The following is a 21,913-nucleotide window of genomic DNA, read 5'->3' on the forward strand; positions in this document are numbered from 1 at the left end:
ATATTGGCTACTATTTGCAGACTCCCACATAGCTTTTCTTAAATGTAAATATGGAGTCTACTTGGAAGGTTGACAAAGAGGAATAGGAAATCCCAAGAAGAGTGGTCGTATGTTACAAATTAGACATATATTTACTTAAATTATATAATAGGTTTGGGGTTTGAAGGCATACAATAAATGTTACTTTTGTTTTCCTTCTGAGTTTAATACCAATTTGGAGATAGACACAAACCATTTAGACAGATGGCTATCAAAATATGAGCTTAACGCAGATGAGTGATACATCGCAGGATGTGGCAATGATGACATGTTGATCCTCAGAATTAGGTTTACCCACCAAGTTACAGACAGACTTAACCAGCCACAGACTTCCCTACATGGGTGTTCTTGTCTTGTAAAATGTATGCCTTGGAAGAGCAAACCAGAATGGATTCTCAATGTAGACAGGAAGGTTTTCAAAAGGAAGAAGAGTGAGGGGACTGAGGGTCAATTTCTTGTTGCACATCCTGTTAGTCAGGTACAGCTCTCCATCCTGTCCTTCTCTCCCAGAGGATGGGGAGAGACTAGAAGTGTTCAGCAGAAATCTCACTTTAGGGAAATTTGAATAGTGAGGAATAAATATTTCTTTCTAATGGTACATAACTTAAAACTAAATTCTGGGGAGATATGCTGATGTGTGGCTTTTCAAAAGTAAAATAAATAAAATAATTAAAACAAAAAGTAAATTCACAAAAATAAATAATTAAAGCTAATTAAACTTAAAAATGATGTTGGAGGAATATGGAAAATAAGGACAAGAAATGTATAAGGTAAGTTGTGTGTGGAGTGTGGGCAGATGCATCAAAAATTAAGAAACTTTTAGAAAAGTACAGCATAGAGAATACAGTCAATAATATTGTGATAATGTTGTCTGGTGACAGATGATAACTATATTCATCATGGCGAGCTTTGCATAATGTGTAGAATTGTCAAACACTATGTTGTATATGTAAAAGTAATATAACATTGTCCACTATACCTCAATTAAAAAATAATTTAAACAACTGGGGCACCTGGATGGTTCAGTCACTTAAGTGTCTGACTTTGGCTCAGGTCATGCTCTCACAGTTTGTGAGTTCGAGCCCCATGTCAGGCTCTGTGCTGACAGCTCAGAGCCTGGAGCCTGCTTCAGATTCTTTGTGTCCCTCTCTCTCTCTTTCTCTCCCTCTGTTTCTCTCTCAAAAATAAATAAACGTTAAAAAATAATTAAAAAACAATAATTTAAAATACCTTAAAAATAAGGTAAAGTTGCTGAGGCCTTCTGTTGCCCGTTAACATGAAAGCAGATACGTTTGCCAATCAGTATATGAATTTGATAAATTTTGTGTTCATAAAACCTTAAATTATCAGTAGCTTCAAGAAGAGTCTTCATGATTAATGAAATATAATTCAATAGGTGATGAATCATTAGTGATGACTGAGGTTTGCTACATGCCAGGAGATAATGAATTGGGGATTTTTGGACATCATATAGTAAGTTTTGCATTGTAATGTTATTTGTATTATTATTTAGAATCCAATACATGTATCCCTTTTCTCTAATCTCTGCTAAGCCAACTACCAAAGGTTGGATCAGCATAGATCCAGTGGAGTGGAGTACAGTCTTCACAGATTTTCTAGAGAAGGGAGAATGTCTGTAGCCCTTCATGGGATACCAAAAGATGTATATCACAATTATCCCTGCAACTTGTTAAAATAGATAATATCAGCTTCCATTCTAAAATATTCTGATTCAGTAAATCTGGACTGTGGCTATGGAATCAGTCTTAGTAACAGGCTCCGCATATGTTACTAATGAAAGTGATTCTTGAGAAGATCTGTAGGGACTGTGCACATTCTCTTTCATGCTTTGTACCATCATTAACTATGCTGTCAACACTTAGCATTAAATATGTAGTGTTTTCCTTCAAACAGCTTTAAGAGATGTGCTGTGACATTCTGGAGCCACTTATCCCATTTGTACCCCCAGAAGTGATAGAAAGATCATCTCTGGAAGACCATTTTTAAGGCTATTCTTATCTTTGAATTTGGGAAGTTTATCAGTACTGAGAAAGTAGATAGTACAAACCATTGCTTTGTTTCCTGGGGTGCAATTAGATATTTTTTCAGATGCATTTTAATGTTATTAAATCCTGTTTTCTTTTGACTTCTTTCTCATTGAGTGGTTTTCTTCTGTTCAGAAATAAAGCAGATGTTACCTTGACTGAAGAGATGGTGAGGGAAGGTACTGATGCCTTTTTTTTTTTTTTTGAGTCTGTAGTGGAAAATACTATTAAGAGAGTTGAAGAGTTTTCAAAATCCCTTAAAATTTTATCAACACATCCAGGTTGCTAAATATCATAGAACAGAACAGTTGGGAGACAGTCAGATGCAAAAGTTCTTGTACTAGGGTGAAACCTTAAAGGGCATGGGCAAACATGTACATTGTTTGGAGATTATGCATTGGCATTAGAAGTCTGCTCATTTAGGCATAGTCCAGAGAAGCTTGAGACTCCAGCAGAAACATAGCTTTCTGCGCAAGCCTTGGCCACAGTTAGAATAGGTTAATTAGACAGATGAACCAAAAACTATACTCCTGGTCATGGCCTGTTCATGCCATGTGGAAGATCCACAAATTTCTGGTTGCTTGTTGGGGAGAAAAAGGAACCATTGAGGAGGCTGACGCTAGAGGGTCGTGTACAGTCCCTTGATTCCCAGTTGCATCAGGAAGAAAGGTAGGAAAGGAGAGAAATTAGAAAGACTAGGATGTTCACATGAAAGAGAATAAATAACTAGTGAGCCAGCTAACTAAACCAGAAGTCAGGAAGAAACCATTGATTCAATGTTTAAACACATTTCCCCCCTAAAATTTTATTAGGCATGAGTGGGAATATACAGTGATAATCTACCTCTAAATCTGAATATTCATTATGAGGTTCTGTCTTTCTGTTCAGTCTACCCTGAGATGCAGTCTACCAAGCATGAGGTGGGAAATTCACATGGATTAGCCCTCAGAGTTCTCAGTTATTTGTGAAAAGTGCCAATGTTGAGTACCAGCAGAATGTTGGCATTTAAAGAATGCTATCACCACCATACCACGAAAATAGGTGCCAGGAATAAAGTAGCTTCATAAAAATACATGTTTCATCCACAAAGATTTTCCATCAGCTTTCCACTATTTTTAATTTCAGCAATTTTTAAAATAACATATGAGATTGTGAGTAAAACTAAATTGAATTCCTGGAATCCTAAGATATAAGATAGAGCCCTTGAAATAAAAGATGAAGTCCCAAATTTTCTGTCTCTGTCCTGGTGGCTTTAGAGCCAATGGTAAGATTGTGTGGTGATAGCTATCTCTTTTTCAAACATTTATTTTCTCCCATTCACTAAAAACAAAACAAAACAAAACACCAATAGAGAGTCTAAGTTGTGGCCAAATTATCCATATCACTAATGTAATTTTCATTTTACTTTGAGATGATTTTTATAATTAAAATCTCTTGCTGTTTTTGACCAATTACAAATAAATGGGGACCACAAATCTAACTATACCATAAATTTACCAGAACCTGTGGTGCAGTTTTAAAGATTGTTGCTTGTGGAAATAATGACTGTTATTATTTCCACATCTAGATGTGTTCCCAACTAGACCATGGCACAGATTGTAAGTCATTCATTCTTTTCTCAAGGTGGCAGTAATTACTTTCACATGATTCTGTAGTGATCTTGATTGCCCTGCCTTTGTAGGCTGTGGCCCATTCATTTAGTAAATATGGGGGGAAACAAAGTATTTGGAGAATTTCATCCTTTTATTCTCTTTTCAAAAGAGAGAGCATGAGATTTTCTTAATATGTCTCCTTCACAGATCTTATCTTTGTGGCAAAAGTACTAAAATAACCTGAAAGAGTGGTAAGTATTCAGGTATCCACATTTTTAATAGCCATGCCATGAAATGTCATGTTTTAACTTTCTTTTCCTCTAAACAATCTAGTGAGCTAAGTCTGAGCATCATCAGACTCTGTCACATCTTACAGTAATGGACCTCGCATACTGCTATTTGCTGAACAAAAAACTTTCTTTTATTTATCTTATAATTACGTTTATTGTGTTGCAGAAAGTTTCTGTTTCCATCATGTCATTGTTAAAACAGGTCAGTGCATACTTAACTCATTATATAAACTCTTCCTATAAAGACACCTGTCATATGATTGAGCCCCCTCCCCCCCGCAATCTATCATGACCTGATCTTGAGATTTTTAATTATATCTGCAAAGATCCTTTTTCTAATAAGTAATAAGGTCATACTCATACATATTGGGGATTAAGACTTGGACATATTCTTTTTTATTGGCAATGGTGGTGCCAGTCAACTCACTACATATCAACTCACTACCTTGACTTAATATTAGTTTATTTGTTTGTGCTCATTTTCACTCCCCCTCCCATTAGAATGTCAAGACCATGAGAACAAGGATTAAATATGTTTTGTTTATATTAGTGCCTTGAGCAATTTCTGGCATACAGTGGAGCTGAATAAATATACAGTATGTTGAATGAATAAAAGGGGAAACTGGACAAGATATAGGAGTTATAATTGGAGTCAAAAGAAAAACTAGGGAAAGAGAATTTGGAAATTGGGTCAGACTTGTGTGAAGAAATACACAAGTGTTTATTCATGTCTTCTGCCCATTTCTTCACTGGATTATTTGTTTTTTGGGTGTTGAGTTTGATAAGTTCTTTATAGATTTTGGATACTAACCCTTTATCTGACATGTCATTAGCAAATATCTTCTCCCATTCTGTCAGTTGCCTTTTAGTTTTGCTGATTGTTTCCTTCGCTGTGCAGAAGCTTTTTATTTTGATGAGGTCCCAGTAGTTCATTTTTGCTTTTGTTTCCCTTGCCTCCAGAGATGCGTTACTGGGCAATCAAAAAGAATGAAATCTTGCCATTTGTAACTACGTGGATGGAACTGGAGGGTATTATGCTAAGTGAAATTAGTCAGCCAGAGAAAAACAAAAATCATATGACTTCACTCATATGAGGACTGTAAGAGACAAAAAAGATGAACCTAAGGGAAGGGAAACAAAAATAATATAAAAACAGGGAGGGGGACAAAACAGGAGACTCACAAATATGGAGAACAAACTGAGGGTTACTGGAGGGGTTGTGGGAGGGGGGATGGACTAAATGGGTAAGGGGCAGTAAGGAATCTACTGAAATCACTGTTGCACTATATGCTAACTAATTTGGATGTAAGTTTAAAAAAATAAAAAAAAAACAAGTTATTAAAAAAAAAATAAATACAGAAAAGAATGGTGCCCTGAAGTAAAGAGTGTTTGCATAATTAGGGAGTGATTGCTAATATCTAATGTTGAGTTGAAAGAGGCATGATAAAAGGCCTCCTAATAATTGTATGTTAGAATTCTTTTGGTTCCAGTGAAGATCTTCATATCATGTGGAAATATGTCCAAAGCTGAGACAGGTTTTGCTTATGTATTCTGGTATCTTTGTGGCTCTTTCACCACCTTGTTAGAGTAAGATAAAACAGATCAAGAAGGAATTATTTCCTGTCACTGGATTAGAAATCACTGACTTTGTTTTTTTTAGTAGTATTCTTATGGAATCTCTTACCTTCTGGACCCATTGAATTATCAGTCTACCTCTCCTGTGTAGATTTGGTGTTTGATAATTATTGGAGCCTATCAGTATGTGTATTATTTACCAACTCTACTTTTTAAACTGAACAAATGGTTTTACCCTCGTTAGTTCTTTCCTGCTAATTCCAATGCACATATTCTGTTATGATGTTTTGTAACATTTCTTTTCCATTGATCATATCTAAACAGCAGAATTTAAAATAATTAAAAAAATACATTGAGCCTATTCTTAATAGAAACGTGCAAGTTGTTTCTAGTATATAAATAGTAGCACTTAGATGTGAAGAGTAAATATGTAGAAGTATGTGTTTGATTCAGTAATTATAAGAATTTATTAAGTTTTGGATGATAGTGCAACATGCCTATAACATGCCATTTGCAGTTCTGTGGCTGCTTTGTTGAAGAAGAGAAACATGTACAAAATAATGTAAGCACTTCAATATTAACTACATTGGAAATAAGATGAGTTTATCATGTGCCAGTGTTCCAAGTGTTATTATCTTACAACATTTTGATTGTTCTAGCTTAATTTTTGAATGTATGTGTGCTATATAATTTATATAATCCACATTTTGCCTGGTACAACTTATCAAATGTAAGACTGTCCAATTTTTTAAAATAATTCCAGCCTATATCATGTGGACATTATATATTCAGGAAAACAAATTACTTTCTTTAAATAAATAAATAGATGCAATCATTCTTTAGTTTCTAGAAAATCTAAATAATTGCTTTATAAATTTTAATCAAAATAATTCACTCAGATTTTTAAAAAAATTTGAAATTAATGTTTTCCTTGGAATTATAGCATTTAATTTTCTTTCTTTTTTTAAAAAAAATTAATGTTTATTTATTTTTGAGAGAGAGAGAGAGAGAGAGAGAGAGAGAGAATGTGAGTGGGGGAGGGGCAAAGAGATAGGGAGACAGAGAATCCGATCCAGGCTCTAGCTGGCCCGAGCTGTCAGCGCAGAGACTGATGCGGGGCTTGAACTCATAAACCATGAGATTATGACCTGAGCCAAAGTCAGGTCAGACGCTCAACCAACTGAGCCATCAGGTGCCCCAGATTTAATTTTCTATTAGCATCTTCAAACAGGACTACATTCATTTATGCAATTTAGAGTAACATTATTTCTTAATTATTTTATAGATATATAGTAGTAACTATAGGGAAACACTATTATATAAACTATATTATGTTATGCCCAGAATTCGTGATCCCCCAAAGACCACCAGGGAGCCGAATCTGATGCAAAAGCAAAGAGCCTTTATTCAAGCTAGCTCGAGCTCAATCTTCTACCTGCACCGATGCAGTGGTGAGATATTGGAGAGAGAGTGAGTTTCAAAAGCACAAAGGTTTTATTGGGGTCTAGGGGCAGTTGGTGAGGTAATGGCTGTGGCCTTAGCCGATTGGCTGGGGAAGGGTCAGAGCCCTGTTACGCAGGTCGCTGTGTGTGTTTTGATCGGGAAGTTTGAACAGGTGAGCGGGAAGTTACTCAAGGGGAGGAGGCGTGGTCAAGGTGGAGGACACAGAACAAGATGGAGTCGGCTGGCGTAGGCCCGCCCTTTCATATTGTATAGTATATAATTATATAATATGCTATTATAATTAAAGATACGTACATAATTTTTATTCTGTGATCATTTTTTTTCTTTTTTCAAATTCTGGAAGCTAGCTCTTTTTTTTTTTTTACATCAGAATGTTTATTGAAGCACTACTTTTATTTTTTAATTTTAATTTTGTTTGTTTTCTAAGTAGGCGTCACACCCAACTTGGGACTCAAACTCATGACCTAGAAATCAAGAGTCACATGCTCCTCTGACTGAGGCAGCCAGGTGCACAGGAATTTTACATCTATTTTTTGTTAAGTCTGTTAAACAATTTCTCCACTGTGCATCAGTTACCATCTTTGGAGACTTCATAAAGTCTATCAGTGAGCTTTCTAGCATTCTGATCTTACAGTTTTTTGCCTACCTGAACCCTTTTCCTTCATTCCACTTCAGCCCCTTTAGAGCATAGAAAAGTTTTTGTTGAGTCTACTTTGCCTCTTTGGTAGGCCTCCCTTCCTGCTGTGGTGCAACTGACTCTTCCTCCAAGCGTGTCCCCAGGAATGCTTCTTACCCATTAGGGTTTTACTTCACTGGCTCGCTGAATGCTGGCTCATTCCTTTGCATTCACTACTTGCTTTTGGTATCCTCAGTTTGGGCCATCTCTTTCACCCTACATCCAGTTTGTTAGTTGGTATTCTCTCCAATCACTTGATGTTAGCATCTTCCTGAGGCCTCAGCTGAGAAGAATGTCACCATCAACTGTAGATCTTCCAATTGTGTTAATGCTCCGACCCCTCCAGCAAGGGAGGGCCCAACCAAAATTGAAAACTCTTAGATCCAGTCTTTGAACTCTAAATCATCTTTTCCCATGGATATTTTAAGACGTCATTCCACCAACTCAGAATCCTTTTGGTCTATCACCTTTGTTCTGTCTCCATGTGTTTTGTTGACACCCCATAATCTGTCATTTTCACAGGCCTTTCACTAGTACTTGGGGACTCTTAGCTATTGATAACATCCTACTTCCAGGGTATCAGGCATTCATAAGAGTCACTCCTGGAATCCTACTCAGAAGGTGGACACTTTTAGTATGACCTTTCTTGGCTGTCATCCTCTCCCTCTCAAGAAATTTGTGTGTCTCAGGGTGCCTGGGTGGCTCAGTTGGTTGAGTGTCCGACTTCGGCTCAGGTCATGATCTCACAGCTCGTGGATTCGAAGCCTGCATTGGGCTCTGTGCTGACAGCTCAGAGCCTGGAGCCTGCTTTGGATTCTGTGTCTCCCTCTCTCTCTGCCCCTCCATTGCTCATCCCCTGTCATTCTCTCTTCCTTGAAATAAACAAACATTAACAACAACAAAAAAAGAAATTTGTGTCTCCACCAAACACAACACCTGTGACTCAAGAGGAGATGTATCTCCTTCTGAAGACTAACAATGTACTAGATTCAATTTGCCACCATGAAACATGCCTTTTATTTTGCCTTCATCCTGTACCTCTTCTATTTTCTTTTTGGTTTCATTTTATCCATTCCATAAAAATAAATACCTAAATAAATTTAATAGGATTCACTTAACCTTAACTCCCATGCATGTTAAACTATTTTTAAATCTTTGCTTTAATACCCTGACATGAGGTAGGAACACACTAAATGGACCTTACCACCGATTTAATATTTTCAATTTATAATCTATTTTTCCCACCTAAACCCTCTACTGAAACTGAAATCTTAGGATAAATGGTAAGCCTATGCAATAACCCTCACAGCATTTCTTATTCTCTCTCCTCTTCTATTCCATTAGAGCCACTGTCATGCCCTTATTTCAGTTTTTTTTTTCTTTAAATTTGTTGTTCTTTTTCCTTTCTGTAAGGGAGGCAAGTAAGAAAGTGAGGAGGGGTCTAATAGTTATAGATGGTTAGCTATGTACAAGGCATGGTGTTATGTGATTTTTATATACATCCTATCTCTTTCATTCTTCAGGACAATTCTGTGGGGAAGATATTTTTCCACTCAAAAAGTTCTAGCAATTTTTTCAAAGTTACACAGACTTTGGTAGAACCAAAATCTGGACCTTTGTTCTATCCTTATTCCATTGCATGGTGACCTCATATGTCATTTTGTCTTTCCACCCACAAAAGGTAAGTATCCCTGTACTTCTGTCCTCTGCCTTGTTTAGTTTGTGACATTTGTCTTCATGTCTTGGGTTTATATACAAATTGCTCCAAAGTCTCTATCTTAAGCCCAAATGTCTCAAAACCCTCGGCGTTCCTTCTTTCCCTCCTTCCTTTTTATCTCTTTCCTACTCTTCTTCCTTTCTTCCCACTCTCCCTCCTTCCATCTCTTTCCTTATTTGTTTTAAACATTTTTTGAGTATTCGCTATATGTTCAAATGGTAAGTGTTTCACATGCATGGTCTTCCTCACAAGGCACACATACTGGTAGCTCAGTTTTAAATAGGAGGAAACAGAGATTTAGAGAAGTTATGCAACTTGCCAGAGGTCAAACAGCTAGCAAGTGTAGAATCAGGCTGGGACCCCATTTTCCTCTGAAATCTTTGTTCACTGTCTCATGCTGCTGAGAGATTACTTATTGTTTTCTAGACATGCACACTCCTTTCCTACTGTTGCCCTTGCTTATACTATTCTCTCCTATTCTGTTAGAATTCTACCCATTCTTCACGGTGATCTCCAGTGGACCTTTTCTGGAACCCTTGATTGGATGTGATTTTTTTCCCATTCCCAGCTCATAACACTTTCCATCTTGTGTATTTATTTTCCTGTGTGCACATATATATTTTCCTTCTGTGATTGTGTAAGTTCCTTAAGGTAGAAACTGTCTTTTAGGCACAGTAGGTGCTTTCAATAAATCTTATTGTATTGAGGTGAATTGCAAACTGGCAGTGCATTTTTTTTAAACAAACAAATACAGCAACCATATATTGCAAATGCAGTATTAGTAAAAAGGCAATGAGAGGCAGAATTATTTTTATCACAATTTAGAGATTTATGAAATATAGACTGCATTAGTATTTATTTATTTCATGGCTTTGTAGTTTGCTAAATTTCTTTTCCCTTTTACTCAAATGATTATTCTCTCATCGATAGGATATGAACTCCTGGAAAATATTCATTGTTAACATCTACAGCTTGTTGATTAGAAACAATTTCCAAATGGCAGTGAGCTCATTATATATGATAGTATTTTAATATCTTTTTAATTTTTTGGTAATTCCCTCCAAATCCAATGAAAGAATTCCAAGCCTGTTGTCAAACTTACCTAATATAATTAAGCAAGGCACCCACAAGGGTCTGATCAAACAGGGTTGTTTTGCATTTCCTGTTTGTTTTATTTTTAGATTCTCTGATTTCCAGTTTTGGAGGTCAGGCTTAAAGCATTTTCATGGATGCAATTCCCACAGAGAACCATGGGAGATTGGTGTAGGAGGGATTGCAGCCTGGGTATAAAGGAATTGTGTTTTGCCTTTCTTTTCTTTATTCTCCAGCTGCTGTTCCTTAAATAAAACTTTAAAAATAACTTTTATAGGGTGGTTAATACATTCCTACCCTGTGGGGACAGGCTACATTCTCAGCTGCCCAACATTTTAAGCAGGCTGTAGTAATTTGGGTAAAGAAACAGGCTCTTGTCTTAAGTCTTGAAGAATTGCCACAGGGTCAAGGCCAGAGCAAGGGAAGTGTGGGCGCTGGTGAACTCGCATTCTGCATATACTTCCCTAGAGGCTGCAGAAAAAGGGAGGGGCCGAATTTAGGTGGTCAGGAGTGGGGCAGAGTCATAGGGATAGGCTGAATTTTATGACAAAAGAGGGAATGTCACAGTTTTTAAATTTAGAAGGTCCTATGGCTTTCTCAAGTAGTTTCTTTTATCATTCCTTGACCCACTTCTTACTGAGTTAAACTTGAATATTTGGCAATGTGTGCAGGTAGTGTATACGCTCACTATGACTCCATATGAAATCCATTGTATTTAAGTTTCCCAATTTTCTTAGGGGAGCCAGTTGGAAAGAGGTATGTTGGAGGCTCTAAAGTCCCACTGGTCCTTTATGTATGCCTAACTACCTTCTGAGCCACAGGTGGAGCAGTACTGTGTGCTGTCACACCTGCCCAGCTTGCCCCAGGTAGTAAGCACTGGATCTGTGAAGCTACTGGTTTGGCTCTTTGTACTGCATAATCTACTGCCTTGCTCTGTGAAAGAGATTTGGCTTTCATGGAAAAATGAAAACTGGAAGGAAGGAGGGATTCGACTCTCCTCTCTACTCTGAATAGTTATGCCATGCACATTTTACAAATGAGGGAATAGGTAGGGTATAAGAAGAAAAGTGGACAGAGAATTTACATTTAAGTGCCTTGTATGTATCAGGCACTAGTAGCTATCAGTATTTTTAGCACTTTATAATTTAAAAAGTGCTTTGACTTATGCTGTTTGCTTTTCATAATAATATGTGAAGTTTGCGAAGCAGATGTAATTTATTCCCACTTTTGCTGATGTAGATACTAAAGTTCAAAGTCTTCAAGCAATGCTCAGGTAGTACAGAGGTTAACTAGCATGTAGGCATTTAATGACTTCAGGCTGCCTAGGCACAGTAGGTACTGAGCACCTAAATAATTAGCTAACAAGTTTTGGCATTTTGTAACTGTTTAACAGAGTTTTTAACTGATAAAAGCTAGTATATGTGTCTATAGAAAATTCCCCAAATTCTACCACACTAGATTGTCATTATGGTCTGTTTCCTTTCAGTTTTTCTTCCCCTGGGAAAATACAAATATGTACAAAACTGGTATTATATTCTGTATATAGATTTTTATTCTACTTTTTTATACTATTGTGTTTGCCCCATGGTTGCACTGTCTACATTATACTTTACATAAAATCAATACATACATAAAGTAAATAAATACATAAAGTACATAAAGTAAATAAAATAAAAAAATGTATTTTTTATAAAACTAGATAGAGTTATATATTTAAATGATACATCTATTGTATTGTCTTGTCTTCATGTCTTGGGTTTATACATGAATTGCTCCAAAATATCTATCTTAAGCCCAAATGTTTCAAAACCCTTGGTGTTCCTTCCTTCCCTCCCTATTGAATGTGATAGCTATATGTAACTTTATCTCTTTTGTATGATAACATACTTATACTGTAATTTATGTAGTCATTTTTCTATAAGTTTTCATTTTTCTACTATAAGAAATACAGCTGTTATTTAAAAATGCTTAACACAATCTTCTCTTTCTTTCTCATGTTTTTAGACTAGATAAGTAGAAGTTAAAATTGTATGTATGGGGTATGGATTGACATCTGTTATCATGTGTCTACAACATCCATCTTGCTTCTCTTAGAAATAGCATCTGGATTTTCCTTTGTAAACTACCTTTCCTAATCTCTGTCCCTGCCAGTCAAGCCCTGATTCACACAGGGTGAATCCCATACCCAGCCCTTGTCCCAAGAAGTTGAACTTGTTTCCTCATCAAAGTAATTGTGTCACAGGGGGAGCATGTGGCCCAAGTCATGCCAGTAAAATATAGTGAGGTGTAATCTTGGGATTTTACAGTAAACTATTGGGAAGTTCAGGTCCTCTTTCTGCCGGCTCAGTGAGGCAGCACAACATGGAGTCTCAAGGGCAGGTTGCCATCTTTCACCTTGAGGGAAGGCCTGCCTCAGGAAAAAAAAAGAAAAGCCATAACAGTTGAAAGCAGACTGGACATGGAAAGAGATTCATAATGCATGTTTGAGCAGGGGGATTCCATATGAGCACTGCTGGGATTTTTACCTATGTGAGCCAATCCATCCGTTTTCTCATGACAGCATTTTGAGTTGGGTTTCTGCCCTTGTAAGCAGACGTGCTGATTTATGATTTAGTACACTGGCTTCATATGTAAAGGTCTTTAATACATCTTGCGATTTACTTTCTGACAGCACTGTGAGCCATGGAGTACTTATTTCTGTGTATCAATATTGACACAAGTAATACGCATTTTAAGTGTGAAAACATTCCTTTTCACTTCTAGAATATTTTTCACGTGTTTAATGATCTTTTATATTTCTCCTGTGATTTGTGTGTTCTCTGATTTGCCTGCTTTTAATTTAGGGTGTTAGTATATTTCTTCATATTTTAAAGTGCTTTTTACATGAAAATATTAATAAATCATTTGTATATTTGTGCCATATATGTTGCAGACGTTTTCGTTATTTGATTGTAATCATACTAATGCTACATATGTATGAAATACTAAGTATGTAGTTTTTTTTGTTATGGAGCTTTTATGTTTAGAATGTTCTTTACCTTCTAAAGATGAATACTTTTATAGTTGCCTTATGCTTCATTTTAAAATTTAGTGTATATTTCATTTGGGATTTATTTTGGTAGATAAAGTAATTTTATTTAGGAATAGTTTGGATGCAAGTCACAAGAATTGTGAAGCTTTCAAAGGTTAGATTGCTTCTAATGAATACAGGGATATTTCACGGAACCATGTTTGGGATGCAGTGACACTTTGGGGAGAGACAGGGAACCAGGATGGGCATGCTGTTGGGATTCCATTCTTTTTCATCCCTGGCCTATGCCCTCATTCCATTTCCTCATCCTTCCCATTTGTTTTCTCTACTTCCTTGTCCCAGTGGGAACCATCCAACAATACAGAGAAAGACTAAATCTTCACTTCCAGTCCAAATTCCACTAAAACGGCCCTGTGTTTCTAGTTTGGATATGGTGCTTAATGTTGCCCTGAAATGAGGTCACATTGGATGAACCCTGGCTTTTAAGAGTCCATTCTCTGGATCAAATTCATTATCAAAGAATCAGGGGAAGGGTAGTTACCGGGGAAGGGGTAATATTTTGAGCTGCAGACACAACCAGTAGGCATGTGGTCATTACATAGATGAAGACCTAACTTGATTATTTCCCAAATAGCTTTCCTAACAAGTATTGGTGTTCTATACTTTCACTACTGATTTACAATGTTTTCTTTGTCATATATTAAACTCATAAGTGTGTTTGAATGTGTGTATTTCCAGACAAAGATTTTCTGACATATTGGTTTCTGTCAGTTCTCATGACAACTTTATCAATTTCCCTTTCTTCTTCTTTCCAAATTTGTTGTATATATACTCTTCCATTTATTCTTCCAGGAAAATTTTGTTGCATATACAAGTGAAATATATTTTTTAATGTTTGTTTATTTTTTGAGAGAGAGAGAGAGAGTGCATGAGCAGAGGCAAGGCAGAGAGGGAGGGAAAAAGAGAGGGAGAGAGAGGTAGGTAGAGGGAGAGAGAGGGAGAGAGAGGGAGAGAGAAGGAGAGAGAGAGAGAGAGAGGGGGGGGGGGGTAGAGGGAGAGAGAGGGAGAGAGAGAGAATCCCAAGCAGGCTCTGTGCAGGGCCCCATGGGGGGCTCATACTCACAAACAATGAGATCATGACCTGAGCTGAAATCAAGATTCAGAGTCTTAACCAACTGAGCCACCCAGGTACCCCACAAATGAAATACTTTTATAATAATTATTCTGACTTATTAAGGAAAGCTATTGTTTTTATTTATTTGTCTTATACCTGGCTACTTTTCTAATCTATGATAATTCTAAGAAATTTGCAGTTCTCTTGGAATTCCAGTTATGTAAATTGTGCACTGGTTAATAATAATAGTCACTTAATCTTTTCTACTTATACCTTTTATTTCCATTCTGTGTCTTTTAGAATTGTTCAGAATATCCAATAAAGCAATAATTATGTTTATGAGTATTGTTATGAGCAATAATATTATTTGATATCTAATGACATTTACCATACGTCAGGTGCTATTAGAAATCCATTATTGCTATTATTCTAATTTTGCTGATGAAGAGACTGTGACTTGGAGAGGTCAATTAAATTGACCAAAGTTACACATCTTATACACGGTAGAGCTGGCATGCAAAAACAGGTCTATCTGACTCCAGTAACCCTATTTTTAATGATTATCTAGACTACCTTTTTTAAAAAGGAAAATCCAATTTAATATTTGAAGGTATGCTTGTATACTGAGAAAGCCTAAGAGAATTTTATGACAAAACATGAAAGGTTTCTTGCATTTCTGAAGAGGTCACTAGTAAAACTATCTGTCTTTGAAGTCTTTTGTAAAAATGATTAGTCAATACTTTTTGCAAATTTCTCCATGGTTGATGGTCTATTCAAGTTTTCTGTTTTTCTCCGGGTTAGTGTTGATAGCTACTTTTTTTCTTCCTAGAAAATTGTCAGTATAATTAAGAATTTCATAATTACATGGAGTAGTCCATGCAAATTTTGTTGCAAGAAAGAGCTTTAATGTACATAGCTGTGCCCTTGGAGTGAAGTGCATAGGTGACAGATCTCAAAAGTTATTTTTTAGGGTGATACACCTTCCATGTGTCAATTCCAGCGCCACGGCCCCCTCGAGGAAGTTCTTCGTGGGGAGGGGGGCACGTGGAGGGGGACAGGAAGATGTATGGGCGGAAGAAGAACCTGGAGGAACTCATCACCACTCCGAACATGACCATGGTGCTGGCTGACATGACATCCAAGTGGTTTGTGCACCCCACCCCCCCAACTGCCCAATCGACTTTGTCTGACAGAAGCTAGATCCCAAGATTGCTGTGGCTGTGCAGGACTGCTACAAAGTGCCTAACGCAGCCTTTACTGGGGAGATCAGCCCTGCCATGATCAAAGACTGTGGAGCCATGTGGGTAGTCTTGGGGGGGGGGGGGGAGGAAAGAAGGCGTGTCTTTGGGAAGTCAGATGAGCTGATTGGACAGAAAGTGGCCCCTGCCCTGGCAGAGGGACTTGGAGTAAACCCCTGCATGGGGGAGAAACTAGATGAGAGGGAAGCTGGCATCACTGAGAAGGTCGTTTTTGAGCAAACCAAGATCATCACAGATAATGTGAAGGACTGACTGGAGCCTATGAGCCTGTATGTGTCATTGGTATTGGCAAGACTGCAACGCCCCAACAAGCTCGGGAAGTACAAGAAAAGCTCCAGGGATGGCTGACGTCTAATGTCTCTGACGCAGTGGCTTAGAGTACCCGTAGCATCTATAGAGGTTCTGTGACTGGGGCAACCTGCAAGGAGCTAGCAAGCCAGCCTGATGTGGATGGCTTCCTCGTGGGTGGGGCTTTCCTCAAGCCCAAGTTTGTGGATATCATCAATGCCAAACAAGCCCATCCATCTCCCCTCCTTTTCCTGATAAGCCAGGGAGTAGGTAGCTCAGAAGCCCAGTGACTGTGCTCCTACCTCCCACACATCTCAACCCCGCACATGCTTCTGATGGTGTCACCTGTCCCCTTCGTGGCCAAACTATACCCCTTCCTTATCATTTACATCTTACCCTATAATGGTTGGGACCAGGCCAGTCCCTTTTCCACCTACTGTCATGTTTGGAACTAAACATGTCACCAAGGTGGCTCCTCCTTGGCTGAGAGGTGGAAGGTGTGGAATTTGTTCATGGGTCTCCTCAGTCCCCAGTGAGGGTAGGAGAGAGAAGCCATTCTCCTCCCCCATCTTGTGCCATGAGACAAAGAGCTGAGAGAAAGTCCTGTTCTCCCCACAGAGGCCAGGGGTGCTCTTCTCTCCCATGGTGCCAGCGCCTGTGTGTGTTGTATATGTGAGCAATCTCACTGTGTGGGGAAAATAAACACCTGGCACTAAAAAACCAATAAACAAACTTTTTTTTTTTTAAATAAGAAGGAAAGAAATAGTGTGCAATGCAATTGTTAAATCATATCCAAAGGATTTCCCTTCTCATTCTTGATTTAAGAAAGCCAATGTATCAGAAGTTGCCAGATGCATGCAAACTTGTTACCTTTTTGGCATTTGAGCATATTTTTACATTGTGTATTAGTACATCATCTAAATATGTTAACATAATAACTGCAATTAGTACACTCTGTAAACAAATGTGCATTTACTCTCAGACTATGGGTATGAACAGATTAAATGTACAGGTTGAGCAGCCATTGGAGTATGCCCAAAATACAATAGGGTGGATTGTGTCAGTCTAGTTTGGCATATACAAAGACAGATGTGTCTGCTGGCATTCTTTAGACACAAATCTTGGCAAATTCAGATGAGAAAAATTGGCCTGAGTTGACTGTATTTTCAGTATGGTTGAAATGTAGTAATTAGTGACTTTATCAATAAAGCAGATGGAAAATTGCATTCAATTTTGTAGCCACTCTAATTTTATTCTAGATATAATAATGCATTCACCTGTTGGTATTTTGTTGTATTGATCAAGTAGGTTGCATGGTTGAGAGTAGTGAACTTAGAACTCAGTTTTGGTCTTAACTCTGACAGTGATTTTCAATTTTGGACAGATACTTTATCTCTTAGAGCTTTATTGGATCATCTATAAAAGATATAATGATACCTCTATGCAGTCAAGGAAAGAGAAAACATTATAAATTTATTTAAAAAAAAAAACATTTTATTGAGGCTCAAACCAAAAGGGCCAGAAAGTTTAAACACCTTCCTCAGGGCACAGAGTTTACAGGGGGATTTAGACCATTATCCTCTTATAATAGAATCTAATTCTAGATTCTATACGCTTAGTGGCATTGACATGCTTTTAATTAAAGCTGTAGCAGCTGAATTAGTCTTAGTATCTAATTAATTAGATACTATTAATTTTGTAAAATACATGCATTTTTGTTTGTTTTACAGATCTTTAAACATTCCATTAGTGACTGAAAGAACAGTACTTATAATAGTAAGAAAACGTTAGATTAATGCATTTATATGTAACTTAACTTTTCGTACTGTATGTTAAAAAGAACTGGGTAAGAATTGAGGATAAATAATTAAACATATGTGGCAGATTTGTGTTTTCTAAACATGGCCACAGTATGTCCTATCCCATGCTTTGATTTTATATGTGATTTTGAGAAGGGAGTCTTTTACTTGATCTTGAGCTTAGATGGACTTGTGACTACATGGAAGTGACCCTCTGTAACTTCTGAGACTGGTCTTAAAAGGCAGTTCAGGTTCTGCCTTGATGTCTTGAATGTTCGCTGTGAAAGCCTGAGCTACTATGTAAGCAGTTCAGTTTCTCAGAGGCTGCCATGCTGTGAGGAAGTACAAACTGGCCTGTGTGGAGAGGTCACATGGGGAAACCCTGAGACTACATGAAGAGAGAAATGTATAGCCAGTCCCCACCTGTTGCAGCCCTCGTTACTGTCTACTTGAAACCACAGCCCAAGTCAGAATCACTCTGCTGAACTCTTCCCAAATCTCCCAATTTCCTATGGTTGGGAAAAGAGACATGCATTTAATGGGGTGATTTCTGAGAAATAGGCAGATGGAGCCTTTAAAAAAAGTTTGTGTCTAATTTTCTCTTTGAAGTCATCTACATGGTTGTAATGGAAAATCTTCCCTCCCTTGAGGCAAACTGCTTCATTATCTTCAGGAAAGTTTACAGGACAGACCCATATTTTGAATGAGTGGCTTTTGTTTTGACTTGTTAGAAATTACAGAATGTTCTTGATTCTCCATCTGGGTTGAAGCATTGTAGGCAGGTACAGAGCACTCTGAATATTCAGATAATCCAAAACTGAGTTCATTCAGTGGAAGCAGCTGCTCAGAAAGACCAGAGGTTTGGGAAGGTATTACTCATCTAAAGGACATGGAATGAATGAGCAGTCAAATAATCTAGTTGAGATCTTAAGACATAAGCAGACGCCAGTTGACATCTGGGCTACATGTGTTCTACAACTGATGTTCATCAACAAGCTATTCTTTAACATCATGCTGGATGGCTGTCTAGGTGTTAATCCATCTTAGATATTGAGACTGAGCAGTTTTTCCGCCAACTTTATGTAAAACATCATATTTGAATGGAATTGTCTTTATTTTGGTTGTTATTATATTCCTTCAAAACTGAATTTAATTGTAGGAATGAAATCTTGATACACATTTTTAAAATTCTACATATGAAGTCTAGCACTTGAATACATAATGTGTAACATAGCTACAAATATTCAAATCTTAATCACCAATTTTATTTAACAATTGTTTTTACACCTTAAGTGTGCCATAAAACCTAGCTATTTCTACAAAATTTATCCCATCATCTTTAGTAAATAAAAATCTGAAAATATCACTCTACCTTATAATTACCTCCATAAAAAATCAGCAACATAAAACTGAAAAATATAAGGAACCTCCCCAGATGTGTAATGATAGTATAAAAAAACCACTGAAGTCATTTATAAATGCTTTTACAATAAATGCCAATAAAATACACTCCACACTACACCATTTCTAAGGAAACATGAACCATGGACTTACCTGAATATGCATAATTAAAATAGTAACTCTGGATGGTGTTGATAGTTCATGGGTTAAGCACTGGAGAGATTCATGTGAGCAAAAACATTTTATTTCTATATCAGCTAATCTTGACTTTAAGGAACAGCCTCTAATTCTTTACATCTCTAAAACAAACAAGCCTTATGCCACCTGTTACTTTATGGGGTACTTATATAGGCTTCTGGCTTTTTCCTCAATTACATTTCCATTTAGAATTATGTGTGGCCTATGTGTAACCTCACACCACAAGTTTTCTTTTAAAGTTTTATCTCATTTAATGATCACTTCTTGTACTGTAAGAAGTAATTGCTAAAGTAGTTTCCTTAGTTATATTTTCTTTTTTTTTTCTTTTTTGTACTTAATGCACATAGTGTGTGGTGAACTTATTCATGCAACCATCACATTTGAATTGTTTATTCTAATTTATCTATAACTTCTGTTTACTGGCTAAGGAACTCTTACTTTTTTAGACCACTCCATTTTCTTTTTGTTTCTATCAACAAGGCTAGCTGTTGATATTTTGGGGGATTTTCTATAGAGACAATGCTTTATTCATTTCACGAGACTTATTAAAAACATTGGGAAGGGAGATAAATGAAACCATGAAATCACAACATTGAAATGAGGTATAGATACTTTGGGTGGACACCAAGGCTCACTACTACACCAGCCTCTAAGTCCACTTGATTCAAATTGTAACTCAGAAAAATATACTTTAATTTCATAGCATTTTGAAATTTTTTGAAATTGTATTTTTCATGTTTTCTTTTTTCTTTTATTTTCTTTTGCTTTTTTTTTTTTTTTACAATATTTTAAATTGGAGATGTCAATTGCTTAAATGCCATGGGTCTCTTATAATTTTAGTTAAGACTCATATCAGAGGACTTGACAATAACTGGGAGTAGCAGCTAACAGTTTTGTGACCATTCTCCATAGGCAATGTCTAAGGTCTGTCCTAATTGAGAAGTTGTTTCTGTTTCCTGTCATTTAAAGAGGAAGAAAAAAAATTGTTTGTCCCCTCTAATTTAATCCAAAATCTTGGAAGAGTCACTCTAACCACTTTCAAGATCTGGTCTGGGAGTAAAAATGAAAGTATTTTAAATTTCACACTGCACTAATTTTAGGTGCAACTTTGAAATTTCTCCTTCTCTTAGATTTGACAAATGTTGCCTAGTGTTTTCATAACGACATAACAGTTTTGTGTAGTACACAATCAAAATGTCATTATAGCATATTACCCAACCACTGAACACGGCACTCTTTGCCAAACAATCTTTTCTTAGTACATGTGTTTCAAAAGCACTTACTCTGTAAATGAAAGATTAAGGCTTAGCTGACCTAGATTGAGCTGTGGGGATTTAAAATCCAGGGATCAATCATTTTGGGTCTACCTCAGTTCAATTCCTTTTTTCAATTTTTTGGATGACTCAGTGGATTCATTCCAGTTTTCTGGACAAAGACAATCTTTCATTCTTGCTTTAAAAAAAGCCTCAAAAATGAAAACAAACAAACATGGTGAAATAAGCAAGGATGATTAGATGATCCTCTTTTGAATAGGATACCACAAGTAGCTCTGTTTTATATTCAGTTGAGAGAAACTGGAAATTGTATTGCTGTCTCCGTATTTTCAGTGGAGATTAACTGAGAAGCCCAAGCAGATACATAGTTTTATTGGCAATAAACCTATCTTCACAAAGACATCTCCTTTTCAGCTATGATGTTTGATAACATTTAACTTCTTTCCTTCTAAGCCCCGAGATGAATTAAAAATTCTTTTATCCCTTACTTATGAAGAACCAACAATAGAGAGACCCAACGCTATGGCTTTTCTACTTTTAGTCCTATAATTAATGAAAAAGCAAAGATGAAAACTTTGAAGAGTCCACAGTAAATACAGAATTTTTGAAATGTAATTCTACAAGGAGGAGCTCTTTTTTAAAAGTTGGCATTATTTCTGATTCTGATTGCTTTTTAGGAAAAGGAAATGCTTGAAAATGTCTTTAGAATTTAGCAACCCAATATTTACTGGAAATGGAAAATACAATTGAACTTAACACTTTTGACTCTAAAAGAAAGCCAATCTTATGTAGCAATTTGATAACATATTCAGACATGATTTAAATATATAATGACAATAAGCTTCATAATGCACTTATTTTCTAGCATATCTTATTTGAAAATTTATTGTATATTGAGAAGAACTTAGAATAGAAATAAAAGAATTAAAATTTAATGTTATACTTTAAAAATATTGAAATATAGTTGGCACACAATGTTACATTAGTTTTAGGTGTGCAACTCAGTGATTCAACAAGTTTATATGTTATACTATTTATTCTCACAAGTGTAGCTACCAC

The 21,913-nt window shown here is 36.7% G+C and overlaps 2 pseudogenes; one reads left to right on the forward strand and one right to left on the reverse strand.

Moving 5' to 3' along the window:
- LOC128775474 (microtubule-associated protein 1S-like) overlaps positions 1-15,753 on the reverse strand; it is a 76,915-nt pseudogene extending 61,162 nt beyond the window's left edge.
- A 50-nt stretch (positions 15,754-15,803) lies between these two features.
- LOC109263596 (triosephosphate isomerase-like) lies at positions 15,804-17,401 on the forward strand (annotated as a pseudogene).
- Positions 17,402-21,913: the final 4,512 nt, after the last annotated feature.

The sequence above is a fragment of the Panthera pardus genome, unplaced genomic scaffold (genome assembly GCF_024362965.1).
Source record: "Panthera pardus isolate Hobbes unplaced genomic scaffold, ASM2436296v1 HiC_scaffold_8, whole genome shotgun sequence".
Classification (NCBI taxonomy): domain Eukaryota; kingdom Metazoa; phylum Chordata; class Mammalia; order Carnivora; family Felidae; genus Panthera; species Panthera pardus.